Source organism: Falco cherrug, chromosome 2 (genome assembly GCF_023634085.1).
Source record: "Falco cherrug isolate bFalChe1 chromosome 2, bFalChe1.pri, whole genome shotgun sequence".
Classification (NCBI taxonomy): domain Eukaryota; kingdom Metazoa; phylum Chordata; class Aves; order Falconiformes; family Falconidae; genus Falco; species Falco cherrug.
In genome coordinates, this window is record NC_073698.1 from 2,288,234 (window position 1) to 2,301,630 (window position 13,397).

The following is a 13,397-nucleotide window of genomic DNA, read 5'->3' on the forward strand; positions in this document are numbered from 1 at the left end:
AGCTCTGGAGGACTACAGGGATGTCACGAGGTTATGCAGGGAGAAAACGAGGGGCCAAAGCCCAGCTAGAACTTAATCTGGCTATTGCTGTAAAAAACAATAAAACCCATTTCCATGAGTACGTTAGCAACAAAAGGAGGGCCAAGGAGAATCTCCATCCTTTATTGGAGGTGGGAGGAAACATAGCGACACAGGCTGAGGAAGAGGCTGAGGTACTCGATGCCTTCTTTGCCTCAGCCTTTAACAATCAGACCCCAGTTGTTCTCAGGGTACCCAGCCCCCTCAGCTGGGAGACAGGGACGGGGAGCAGAATGAAGCCCCCATAATCCACAGGGAAATGGTTGGTGACCTGCTACACCACGTAGACACGCACAGGTCTGCGGGGCCGGGTGGGACCCACCCAAGGGCACTGAGGGATCTGGCAGCAGCGCTCACCGAGCCACTTTCCATGATCTCCCAGTAGTGCTGCCTAACTGGGGGGTCCCGGCCGACGGCAGGTCAGCCCGTGCGGTGCCCATCGGCAGGCAGGGCCAGAAGGAGCATCCAGGGAACTACAGGCCTGTCAGGCTGACCTCGGTGCTGGGGAAGGTTATGGAGCAGATCGTCCTGAGTGCCAAGGCCAACTGTGTGAGGCCCAACAGGGCTGAGTGCCGGGCCCTGCCCGTGGGTCACACCAGCCCCCCACAGCGCTGCGGGCTGGGGGCAGGGGGCTGGGACCTGCCCGGCGGGGAAGGGCCTGGGGGGGCTGGTCGGCAGCCGGCTGGGCATGAGCCCCCAGTGTGCCCAGGTGGCCACGGCGGCCAGCAGCGCCCTGGCCGGTGTCAGCAGCAGCGTGGCCAGCAGGGCCAGGCAGTGCCCGTCCCCCTGTGCTGGGCCCTGGTGCGGCCGCCCCTCGAGCCCTGGGCTCAGCGTTGGGCCCCTCACCCCCAGGCAGACCCGGAGGGGCTGGAGCGTGTCCAGAGCCGGGCAGGGGCTGGGGAAGGGGCTGGGGCACAGCTCTGGGGGGGCGGGGGGAGCTGGGGGGGCTCAGCCCGGAGAAAAGGGGGCTCAGGGGGGCCCTTCTGGCTCCCTACAGCTGCCTGGCAGGAGGCTGCAGCGAGGGGGGTCGGTCTCTGCTCCCAAGGAACCAGCGGCAGGACAGGAGGGAACAGCCTCAAGTTGTACCAGGGGAAGTTTAGATTGAGTATTAGGAAAAAAATTGTTCACTGAAAAAGTTGTCAAGCACTGGAACAGGCTGCCCAGGGATGCCATGGTGTCACCATCCCTGGAGATATTTGAAAGAGGTGTAGATGTGGTGCTTAGGGTCATGGTTCAGTTGTGGGCTTGGCAGTGCTGGGTTAACAGTTGGACTTGATGATCTTAAAGGTCTTTTCCAACCTAAACAATTCTGTGATTCTGTGATGCCTGGAAGGCACATAGAGTAATTCACTAACCTGTGAACAAGCAGGGAAAAAGAAAAAGCTGTCTTTTAATATAAATCTTGCCTCTCTCAGCACCACACCCCTTAAAGAACAGCAATTAAGGGAGAAGAAAAAAAAAACAGTTGTAATGTAGAGGTGTTCAAGGAAGAGTGAAAAAGTGCCAGAAAATTGCAAATTTTTTGTGGGTCATCTGTAGGGCACCAGCAGTTTATTTACCCCGGCACATCTGACCATACCCAGTCTGATCTGCCAAAAGGCCAGGCATTAGACCGTTTCTGCCTCTGCTCTGCAAGTAGATATTTAAGAGGCTGGCCACTAAATCTGTCTTGTGATTGACTTTGTGCTCTTCTCCTATGATAAGGAAAAAAAATCCTTATTATGCACAAATCATTGCGGGAGAAATTCCTGGAAGTCCACTTATCCACCCAGAAGATAGCCTTGATTTTTTTTTCTCCTGTAAGAAAATATGATGTGGGATAAATCAAGTAGTGATCTTGCCATCTGATGGATTCTCAGCACATTTCACAGTGCACTTAGGAATAAAAGGAGGGTGTAAGTGTGCATGCTGCTGTTTTGAGCATGTTTTGCTGTTTGATAGTTTGACCTCAGTTTTTATAAGACCAGACAAATAAAACAACTTTAAGAAATGTAAACACTCCATGAAAGAGCATTTAGTTTTTCAAGCAGATGGAAATATTTTGCTATAGTTTTCATGAAGTAATAATAACAATAACAATAATAATAACAATAATAACATCACTACTACTACTAATAATAATAATAGTAGTAATTCAAACCAAAGGTATTCTGGTTAAAATTCTGAAATAAATACCTCTAGCTGTAAAAGCCAAAAGTGGTATTCTGATTTCATTGAAAGCTATCCTCCTCTCCCTTCCCCTCCTCTCTCCTCTCCTCTCCTCTTCTCCTATCTCCACTCCTCCCCTCCAACCCCTCCGCTCCTATCTGTTCCCCACCCCTATTCTTTACTCTCCTGTCTTCCCCTCTCTTCAGTTCCCCACCTCTCCCCTCCCCACCCCTCCCCTCTCCTGCCCTTGCCACTCTCCCCAACTCCTCTCCTTAGCTCTCCTCTCCTGCTGTCTCTTCCTCCCCTTTCCCCTCCACACTGCTTCACTCCCACCCCCTACGCAGGCTTCCCCTAAAGTTAGACTGATTAAGGTTATGTCGATTAGTATACTTAGGCTTAGGACATTAAAGTTACTTAGGGTTAGGGAAATTACTGTGTTTAGTGTTAGGGTGGTTAGGGGGAGAAATTCAGATTCCTGAAACCTGGCGAAGATGCTAACCAAGGTAAGTTTAGGCCCTGAAACTCGGTGACGGTTCTAAAAATCAATGAAGGCCTGATGTACTGAGGCCTGAGCCACAGGCCCCGAGCCAAAGTTGACCTTTAGATGGAGCTGCCAACTGAATGGTATAGATGTTGGAGGAAAAATGCTAGATCAATGCTGCTGTAGGCTGTACACCTCAGCTTTGTCCCCTGTATAGCCTCAGACCACGACTGCAAGCACGGTCGGCAAATAGATGCTAGACAATGAAAGTTTAATATTAGTAAGACTGTACCTGACAGTTCAAAGAAGTTTCTAAGTACACAAGACCCTGACCTCTAGGAGGCTGAGACGGTGGAGATTGTCCATTGTGATTACTCAGAACTGAGACGTGCAGAACCTGAAGTGATCATCCTTGAAAGAAAAAGTAAAATAGCGAAGTGGTCAAGATATAGAACAACTTGTGAAACCGACTGTCAAGATAATGACTAATAAAAGACTTGTTTGAAACCAATAGATTAGGTAATGCTTTGTAGAGACTGTAAATGTAGAGCTGAAAATCTTGTAAGCTTGTCACTCTCTGCGGAGGTGACCCAACGCTGCTGGACCGATTAAAACTGCAAACCTAGAGTAACCCATAAGAGTTGGAGTCTCTTCTTTTACAATAGATATATATGTATATTTAGTATCCTGTCATGAGTGAAACAGGCATGATCCTTAGTGATCTATGTACAATCCTCAGCAAAAGATGTAGCTTAGACAAACTATAATCCTGAGAGAAGAGATAGTGCATCCTTCCTTGCTTAGAGACAGGTGGCCAAGGCTGTGAATCCAGCTGTTTGGCCTTGTTTGGAACCTGGTGAGAAAAATCCAGTAGATAAAGGAAACTCCCTCGCATCCTCCCTGAGCCCTGGCCAGGCTTTGGTGGGACCTGAGAGGAGAGTGAAACCAGATGTTTCTGCATTTGCCATTAGGTGAGCTTGTTTATTCAATAGTACAAAAGCTGGACCCTCTTGCAGCAACTTTGGAGACCTCAGCTATGAGGGGACACCCTATGTAGGGAGCGGGACCCCTGGGACCGAAACCCCTGTGGCTCGGGACTGGGACAGGGATCCCTGGGACTTGGACACCCACAGCTTGGGACCGGGACTTGGACCCCAGTGGCTCAGGACCAGAATCGGGACCCCCGCGGCTTGGGACCACAACCCCCACAGCTCAAGACCGGGACCCCATGACTCGGGACCAGGACCCCCGCAGCTTGGGACCAGGACCCCTGGGACCAGGACCTTCGCAACTTGGACCCCCCTGGCTTGGAACCCCTGCAGCTCAGGACCGGGACTCCCAGGACCCCTGCAGCTTGGGGCCTGGACTGTGATGCCCGAGACTTGGACCCCTGCAGCTCGAGACCAGGACCGGGACCCCCGGAACGGGGACCACCATGGCTTGGGACCTGGGCTGGAACCCCCATGGCTTGGGACCGCCACCAGGACGCCCAAGAAGGGAACCCCTGTGGCTCAGGACCAGAACCCCCAGAGCTCAGGACTGCAACTGTGACCAGGACCCCTGGGACTGGGATACCTGGGACCAGGACCCCCGTGGCTCGGGACCAGGACCGGGACCGCCAGGGCTCAGGACCAGTACCGTGACCAGGACCCCTGGGACTGGGACCCCCACGGCAAAGGACCTGGACCGGGACCCCTGGGACTGACCCCGCAGCTCAGGACTGGCACCAGGATCAGGTCCCCCGGGACCGGAACCCCCGCGGCCAGAGACCGGGAACCCCGCGGCGCGTGACGGCACCACGACCGGAACCCCGGGACCGGGAAACCTGGGACCGGGACCCTCGGGACCGGAACACCCATGGCTCAGGAACAAGCCCGGGACAGGGACCCCCAGGACTTGGACCTCTGCGGCTCGTGACCGGGACCAGAATCGGGATCCCTGGGACCAGGACCCCCGCGGCTCGGGATCGTGGCTGCGACCGGGACCCTGCGACTCGGTACAGGGACCCCCGAGGCTCAGACGGGGACCCCCGGGACCGGGACCCCCGCGGCTCGGACCGAGACTGGGACCTGAACACCCGCGGCCCGAAACGGGACTGGGAACCCCGGGACCGGGACACCGCAGCTCGGGCCGTGACCAGGAACACCGCGGCTGGGGACCGGAACTAGAACCGGGACACCCGTGGCTCGGGACAGGGACCCCCGGGACCGAAACCCCCGGGGCTCCGAGCCGGGACCAGGACAGGGACCTGGACACCGGGACCGGTACACTCGGAACCGGGACATCCTGGGCTCGGGACCGGGACCGGGACCGCGACCGGGACCCCCGAGTTCGGAATCCCGCGGCTCGGGAATCCCGCGGCTTGGGACCGGGACCGCCGGGAACGGGACCCCCCGGGCGTGGACCTAGACCGGGACCCCCGGGACCGGGACCCTTGCGACTTGGGACCGGGACAGCGACCGGGACCCCCGGGACCACAAAAGTTGTGCTTCCTGCTTTCTGCGGCGAGATGGGGAACCCCAAACCCCACCCCAACGCTAGCCCGAACCCCAATTCGTAATGCGCATGCGCTTCCGCAACGCCGCCCGGCGGAGTCACAGCACTTCCGCGCGTGCGCCGCCCTCAGTTTTGCCAGTGACTATATCGCGCGTGCGCAGTGGCGTTACCGGAAACCTACGGGCAGCGCATGCGCGCTCGGCGGGTAAGACCCGGGCTCGCGCTCCGCACGGGCAGAAGCGTGGCGTGTCCGAGTGGGCGGGAAATTAAACCGTGGAGGGGCGCAGCTGCCCCGCACCCTGCGGTCCCCAGGTGGGGGCTTGTCGCCAGGGGCGGGGCCGTTGCAGCAGCGAGCACCCGCGGGCTGCCTTTGTCCCGGGGCTGCAACGGCGCGGCAGCTCCGTACTCCCGTGACAAGCACGCTCTGGCAACGTGCTCGGGGGACGGCAGCGGCGCCTCCTTACCGGGAGGCAGCAGCAGCGGGCGCCGCGGCGCTACCCGCAACAAGGGATCGCGATGCCGTTAACGGCGGCCGGCAGCGCCGACTGGGGAGGCGCCACCGCGCATGCGCGTCGCCAGGGCTGCAGCACCGATTTTTGGCCGCCGGGTCACAGCAGCAGCGCTCCCCCAACCGGGCGGGTGCAATACCCACTTTTGGTCGCCAGGAGGCAGCAGCGCCCCACCAACCCTGTGCCGAGCACCGGCCGGGCGAGCACTGGGCCGGGTCTCAGCCCAGTTTACGCCACCGGACCCCGGGAGTGCTGCTCGCTGCGGCTGCGGGGTTCCGTGCGCTCTGCCCTTTGCCCACTCGCAGCCCGGGCATTCATACTTATTGCCTCTGTATGCAAAAGCACCCACGTGGCTCAAGCTGTTAAATCCTTTCTGTATGATGCATTCCGTTTTGCTGTGGGAACTAGGGGTGCATTTGCTCTGTTTGCATTTGGAAGCATCTGTTAGTAACAGCACCTTTAAATTATTTTTTTAAAAAATAGAAGAGACTTCGCAGGACTGCACTTTTTTAGTAGGAAGAAACGAGTGGTGTAAATATGTGGCTTAGGAAAAGCTCACACTAGGTTTTTCCTTGCATAACTAAGCCATTATGAGCTGTTGCACGATTTAACCTCTTGTGTTCATAGCCGTTCCCTGTGACGGGAAAGTGAGGTGTTACCGGAGTGAAGGGGTGCAGAGTACGCGGCAGGGCTGGAAGGTGGAACAAGTGAGCGGGTCTTTCCCTCCCTCCCCCCCACCTGCCCCCGGCAGCGCGTACCCTCCGGCGAGGATTTGCTTTCCGCTCCGTCGCTGTGCCAGCCGGTCGGAGGGGCTGCTCGGTTGCTCTCGGCAGAGCGTCTGTAAGCAAGTGCAGCGCCTTGCAGGGCGGGGTCAGCGGCGGGCCGGGGGGCTGTGACACCGAGCGGCAGCTGCTCTCGGCCAGCAGCTTCGCCTCGGGACCGAGCCCCCCCAGGCAGCCGCTGTGGGCACAGCCCGCACCCCGCGGGCGGCCCCCGCAGAGCCCCGGGGCCGGCAGGCTGAGGGGAGCCCGCGGCGGCACCGAGCCCCTGCCCGCCCCGGCGCGGAACGGCAGCCCAGCCCCTCCTCGGCCGGCTCCGGGCCGCGCTGCCCGGCGGGGCGGGGCCGGCGGGCGTGGGCGGGGCCAGCGGCGGCCCCGGCCCGGCCCCGGAAGGTGGGTTCATTTCCGGCCACGCGGCGCGCTGGGGAGTGGCGGTGGCGGCGCGGGGGGTCCCCGGCAGCCTGGAGGACTTTCGGGTCAAGGCGTGCGGCGGCGCGCTGGGTGAGCGGGCGGGCCCGGGCCTCGCCGTGGGGCAGCGGCCGGCCGGGGGGCCCATGGCGGGCCGGCGCTCGTGGCCTGGCGGTGGGCGGGACCAGGACCAGGACCGGCGGGGCTGCCGGCGGTTCTCGTCTCCCCGGCAGTGACGGTGGTCCGCGGGCTCCTCAGGGTGCTGCCTTTTTTTTTTTCTCGGAGCTGCGCCGCTACCTCAGCGAGGAGGCCAGGAGCGGCGGTGGGGCGCCCCACCCCCCCCCCCCCTCCCCGTCTGCGGGGGTTTTGTCTTTCCCCCAGCCGCTGGCCGTGGCCGTGGCAGCGGGCTGGGGCTGCCGGCCCCCGCGGGCCGCAGAGGCTGCCTTGGAGCCTGCGGTCACGCTGTCGCAGGGCGGTGGCTCAGGAGCCTCTTCCCGCCCCTGCGGGCAAGGGAAAGGAATGATAGCCGGCAGCGGAATCCCCCCCACTCCCCCCCGCCCTGACTGCTGTCTTTCTCTAAAAAGTATTGCAAATGCCAAGCGCTTAGGTAGCGGGGAGGGTTGGGAGGCAGCAGCTCAGGTGTCTCGCTGCTCCTGTGTCGTGACAGTCAGCTCCTGGGCCAGAGCAGCCGAGGGGAAGAGGCCTTTGGATTCGCTTCTGAGCGGAACGGGGCTCTTTGTTTTTTCTTTGTACCTGCGTTCATCTGGAATTGTACGTTGACGCATCAGGGGGAGCTAAACTGAAGGCCAGTCTAGATGTTATTTTTCCGTGTATGCCTTGTGCTTGTGGGTCGGACTGCTGACTGTGGAGGGATAACTTTTGTACTTGCTGAGGGCTCACGGGGCTCCGTGTGCCTGCTGCTTCCGAGTGCTGCGCTGCTGCTTGGGCAACAGCCGGGGAGGAATTGGTGGTCCCTCGTGGTTAGGCAGCCAGGCCTGCTGGGCGCTTAAACCAGCGCGTCCAGTCGGGTGGTATCATTTTTCTAGATTGTAAATGAGCCTGAGATTTAAACCCACTTACGTTTCTATATGGCGGTGTACTTTGTCAGAGAGCTCAGTCGCACTGACAGAGCTGGCACAGAGTTCCCTTGGGACTCCAGACTTGACTGTCTTGTTGACAGGCTCGAGAGCCTGCTTTGGAAGTCACTTGGCAAGGCACAGCTTTGCCGTGATTTTGGTACCTGAATTCTGACTGTAATGCCAGTGCCACACGTTAGCCTTTCTCCGGAAGTTTTCAAAGCAGAATGAACATTAATAATCTGATTACCTTTTAACTAAATTCAAAACAAAGTTGCAGGATGAAGTAACTGCAAGTCCTGCAAGTCTGACTGGGTACTGCTGCTGCGCATGTTACCTGCCTGTCTACCAATCGTTCCTGCCTCTTGTTCTGTTGTAGTAATTCCTTCAGGTAATGCGTTGGGCTCTAAATGTAGTTAATCTTGACTTCCTTCTGATCCCCCAAGATGTTACCGGTCTTTGCCTTCCTGTTGCCTTCACAGGCACACGGTGACCTGGGTCAGGAACGGCACGGCGGCCGACCCCTGGCCGCGCGGTCCATCAGCTCACAGACACCAATGTGTGGATGGCAAATGGCGTTTATTGCTGAACGATGCGACACTATATAGCCTAGGTTTACAATGTCACTTCCGTCTGCTTACATCATAAACTAAAAGCTGTTGGCTGCTTGGAGGGGGGCCCTATGTTTCCATACAGCGTGAGATCTTCCGGCCGCCAGGCCCTACCTAGCAACATTTCCCCCCCCCCCATGCTTAACTAAACAGGCTAACATATACAAAGATAAGGCACACTGAGCAATTGGCACTTGGGAAACGACTGGGGGTAATGGAGTGTGGCTTGGGATATTTGGGGAGAGCCAGGGAGAATCGGGGGAAATACTGATCAAGTACACTTTTAAAGCAGTTGTTGGTGCTCTACAAACATGATGTTGACCCTTTCTAGCTGGTGCTGGACCCCCCTGCAGGGGCTGTATCGCCGTTGTCTGGACTCCACCGGTGCAGAGTCCTCAGATGCGGACAGGCCGCTTGCCAACTTGTCGTCTTCTCTTGTCACCAGGGTATATGGGTTACGGGGGTGTCCGATGATCCGGTACTGCAGATAAAAACTCACAGTTTTCATTAGTTTTATTCTGAAGGTCTGGCTTGATAGACTTAAGTGGACACCATTTGATTCTGTTATCTTTTCTGACCGCAGCATACCCTCGCCCTGTCAGAACTAATTTCCACCCTTGTTCCCACTCTCCTAGCTCATTTCTGATCATAACGTACGGACCTTCTTCTAGCGCTCGAGTGGCCCAGTGCTTCTGGGCAGGGCTATTCACCTTGTCTCCCCATGGGAACTGGTTTAAAGCTAATAGGGCTGTCGCTAATAAGCATGTCTGGTCCCTTGAGGGAATGGCGTTGGTAAAACCTTCTGGTTTTGCTAATACCTCTAATTTAGATTTCAGAGTTTGATTTGCTCGTTTGACTATGGCTTGTCCTGTACTATTATATGGGATGCCGTGTATCAGAGTAATACCCCATTTCAGAGCGAATGCCTGGGCTGATTTAGACACAAAATTCGGACCGTTGTCCGTTTTGATCTGATTAGGGATGCCAAGCCACGCCATGGCTGTTAGCCAATGTTGGATGGTTGCCTTAGCGTTGGTCTTAAGGTGTTGTGTCGCTACGATCACCCCGCTATATGTGTCTACAGTTACTGCTAGCCATGCTCGAGGTTTTAGCAATTGGCAGAGCGTAAAATCTGTCTGCCACACCTCGGAGGCTTTAAGACCTCTGGGGTTGACTCAGCTAGACCACAATGGTGCTTTTTGACAGTGGGGATATGTAGCTACTATATGTTTCGTGTCAGTGGCCGAGATCCCACATCTCTTTGCTAACGCTTTAGCTCCAGTGTGGAGGGACTCATGTAATTGGCGGGCATCTTTCAGTGTCCACAGCCCTTTTGCAGCGGCGTCTGCTTTGTCGTTGCCGATTTGGAAGAACCCTTTGATTGGGTTATGGCTGTTGACATGGATAACCGATATAGTGCCCTTTCGGGGAAAAAAGTGCTGCTTCTAGCATCAGAGCTATTGTGGATGTTGCCACACCGGGCCCTGACATGGCTAAGCAAAGCTTGGCCACAAACATTGAATCAGTTACTATGTTGAGATGTTCTGTTGGGTCAGACCGCACGCCAGCAATACAGCTGCTGCTTCCAGCTGTTGGACGGAGATCGCACGATCGGTCATTTTGACGCAGTGCCATTCTCCTCCCGACTGCCATACTGCTGCCACGGTTGAGGTCGCTGAGGATGCGTCTGTGAAGACCATTGGTCCCTGTTGGGGCCGGTCCATGATTTTCCGTGGAAGGTCGACGTCGACAATAGCTAGCATTTGAGTCCAGGGGGGCTTTGTGGCATACCAGACTTCCCCCCCAAATCTGGCGAGGGCTATAGCTAGATATTCTGACATTGCCACTGATTGTGCTGGGAGCTGTTTGCGAAAGGGTAGGTATATTCTGGCTGGCTCAATGCCCAGATGTCAGGGCGAGTTTTCTGCCTTTCATGATGAGGTTACCGAGGCACTCGACTCCTGGAGAGAAAGCACATGACGTTTTCCCCAGAACTACCCATTGTATTGGCTGAGCTTTTTCAGGAGGGCCTTGGGCCAGCGCTCCTACTCCCCCCCTGCTCCGTGAAATGCACATACAGATCGAGTGGTATAGCTGGGTTCCACCTGGCGAGCGTGTTTGATGACACCTGTTGTTCGATAAAGTCGAGAGAGTTTATTGCCTCTGTTGTCGTCGGTTTTTTGTTCCCATGGGTGTTTCCCTTTCAAAAGATCGTACAGGGGGGCCATGATTTCGGGAGGGATCAGGACAACATTGTGGAGCCATTGCAAAGACCCCACTAACTGTTGCATATCATGGAGTGTTTTAACGGTTCGACGGATTTTTATTTGAGGAGGTGTTATATAAGAACTTGTGATTCCCATTCCCAAGAAACTGACACAGGGTCCTCTTTTAATTTTCGCACTCGCGATTTCAAACCCGTTTGTCTTGAGGGTTTCTGAAATTATTGTCACCAGGTGGTCTACCTGATTGCCTGATGGTGCGGCAATCAGAATATCATCCCTGCCCCATCAAAAATCAACCTACAAGTCTGTTTTATATCGAATGGGAGCAAATCATCCCCCCCCAAAACCCCATCTATGAGGGTGGAGACCATGGCAGAATTGAGTCCTTTGTCCGCGATTGCTTTAACAATCGCTTGTATATCCTTAGGGCTTAAGGGCGAATGAACCCTCTGTCCCCCGTCCGTCGCTCGGACCGGGAATGCTAGTGTGTCTGGTGGGGCCCAATCGGCACATGCAATTTGTATTTTTCTCCAATCAGTGAGCGTGATTTCTGTCCCCTTATGTCTTTCTTTTCCCGTGAGTGGTGATAATTTGGTCTTTGTATTTGCAAGCCAATTCTCCCAGTCGGAGTCGGAGTCGGAGTCCGACTGACTGCTCACTGCCGGGTGCTGGTGGTGTGTGGTCGGGCTTCGGCCCCTCCCTTGTCTTGCATAATCAGGTGGTTCTTTCCCTTTCTGCCCGCCCAGCCTCCCGCTTGGGGAGGCGCCTGCCTTATAAGGACGGTTTTGGGGAGGGTCATTCTGATTGGCTTTCTGCCCCTCGCTCGTGATCTTTTCCCTTTTTTGGTCATGCCAATCACTCTTTTCCTTCCCATTCTCCTCCTCCCCTCTGTATGCGCTTATTAACTCTAGCGCTGCCCCCCTGCTCCCGCCAGGGCGGTCTCGCCCCGCCCTTCCCCTTGCTGCTCGGCGCCATCTTGGGGCATATCGGGTGCTGGTTCAATCCGTGTATTTTCGGCCTCGGCTTTCGCCTCAGCACCCCTGGCCTCTGCAGCCAGTTTGCCCCAAAAGGAGTTCGCCGAGGAGTCAGTGGGCGAGCTGAAGATGTTAGAGTCTTTCGGACGCTGAGTGGGCGCGTCACCTTTCTGTCGGCTTTGAGGGTCGACGGAACCCTCCTCAGCCGGGGGGCGTGAGGTACGCGTAGCCGCCCCAATTCCCACCCGCGGGGTGGTTAACAGACAATCCCTGGCAGCCTTCCAGGTCTCCTGCTCGTGTCTAGCTTTTTGGAGAGCCTGGACGACTTTCCCCCACGCTTTCAGATTTTCCCCACTACCAGTAGACATCGTTTAAACGCATAAAGCGCGGGAACATTTGTCCCACGCATCTGGGTGGAGTATATCCACTGGCTGGTCAATGACCCCGAGCTCCAAAAGTCTCGCAACTGCGAGAGTAAAATCTTTGGGCTTACAGTCAGTACCCCACTGCTTATGCAGCTGTAATACGACCTTCGCAAGAGCTTCCATCCTCTTGGTTGGTCCGGGAGCGTCCTCCCCGCTGGGCTGGTCCTGCCGCTCCGGCCGCCGTTCACCCGACTCCAGGTGATTGTTCCCGGGTTTTGGCACCACTTGTTGCCTTCACAGGCACACGGTGACCTGGGTCAGGAACGGCACGGCGGCCGACCCCTGGCCACACGGTCCATCGGCTCACAGACACCAATGTGGTGGATGGCAAATGGCGTTTATTGCTGAACGATGCGACACTATATAGCCTAGGTTTACAATGTCACTTCCGTCTGCTTACATCATAAACTAAAAGCTGTTGGCTACCTGGAGGGGGGCCCTATGTTTCCATACAGCGTGAGATCTTCCGGCCGCCAGGCCCTACCTAGCAACACCTTCCTCGCATTTAAAAGGGCGTAGGAAGGCCAGAGAGACTGGGAGCCTCAGCTGTTTCGTGCGGAGAAGCTGTCAGCCTTCTATGAGAGCATGTAGCCAGCAAGCACGTAGTGGTGCTTTGATACCAAGCTGAGACCGCAGACTTCAATCTTCTTTGTGAAAAGAGATCACAAGGAAATGTGCTGATGTTGAAGGGGGAAGGGTGGCGGGGGAAGAGGTAGGAGGCAGCTTTCAACCAATTTTAGGCTTAACTCCTGCGTTCCTGAGAATGGTTCTGGGCTTTGAGGGGTTTGGTTTTGGCTTTTTGCCTTAAGTGCGTCTACCTTTCAGGGTAACACTTTCTTGGAAGTTGTAAATGGTTCTTCTTGGACACCAAACCCAATCCCGTACCTGGGAGGGCCATTTAGCATGCTGCAGCATGCTTTTTATTCCCTGTAGGTCACTTGGCCCCAGCCGTGCACACTCTCCCAGTTTGGCACATTCTTACCCTGCTGGCTGAAAGATTCTGTCTTTTCACTTCCTCAGCTTGCCACAGGCCGTAACAAATGTGTGTTCATAGACCGCTTTCCTTGCTCATCACTGATTTCAGATTTGAGTGTCAATGCCATGGACGTAGCAGGAGAGCAGCAGCTGGACGTAGAGCACAATCCATTTAAACAACGCTTGGATAAAGCTGCCAGTCATGTGACTCC

At 56.1% G+C, this 13,397-nt stretch overlaps 1 protein-coding gene and 2 long non-coding RNA genes across 3 annotated transcripts in view; 1 reads left to right on the forward strand and 2 right to left on the reverse strand.

Moving 5' to 3' along the window:
• Positions 1–803: 803 nt before the first annotated feature.
• LOC129735430 (uncharacterized) lies at positions 804–6,855 on the reverse strand. Its single transcript, XR_008731067.1, has 3 exons — positions 6,471–6,855; positions 3,000–3,118; positions 804–1,875 (listed from the first exon to the last, which is right to left on the reverse strand). It is a non-coding gene; the product is annotated as an uncharacterized LOC129735430 (long non-coding RNA).
• A 79-nt stretch (positions 6,856–6,934) lies between these two features.
• The window catches only part of LOC106631740 (uncharacterized), a 28,767-nt gene continuing 22,304 nt past the window's right edge, over positions 6,935–13,397 (forward strand). Inside the window, exon 1 of the transcript XR_008731064.1 lies at positions 6,935–6,992. The gene's annotated coding sequence lies outside the window, so the exon portion shown is untranslated. The remainder of the gene's footprint in view (positions 6,993–13,397) is intronic.
• On the reverse strand, positions 6,999–13,222 carry LOC129735429 (uncharacterized). The gene is made up of 3 exons (XR_008731066.1): positions 12,316–13,222; positions 10,117–10,547; positions 6,999–9,067 (listed from the first exon to the last, which is right to left on the reverse strand). It is a non-coding gene; the product is annotated as an uncharacterized LOC129735429 (long non-coding RNA).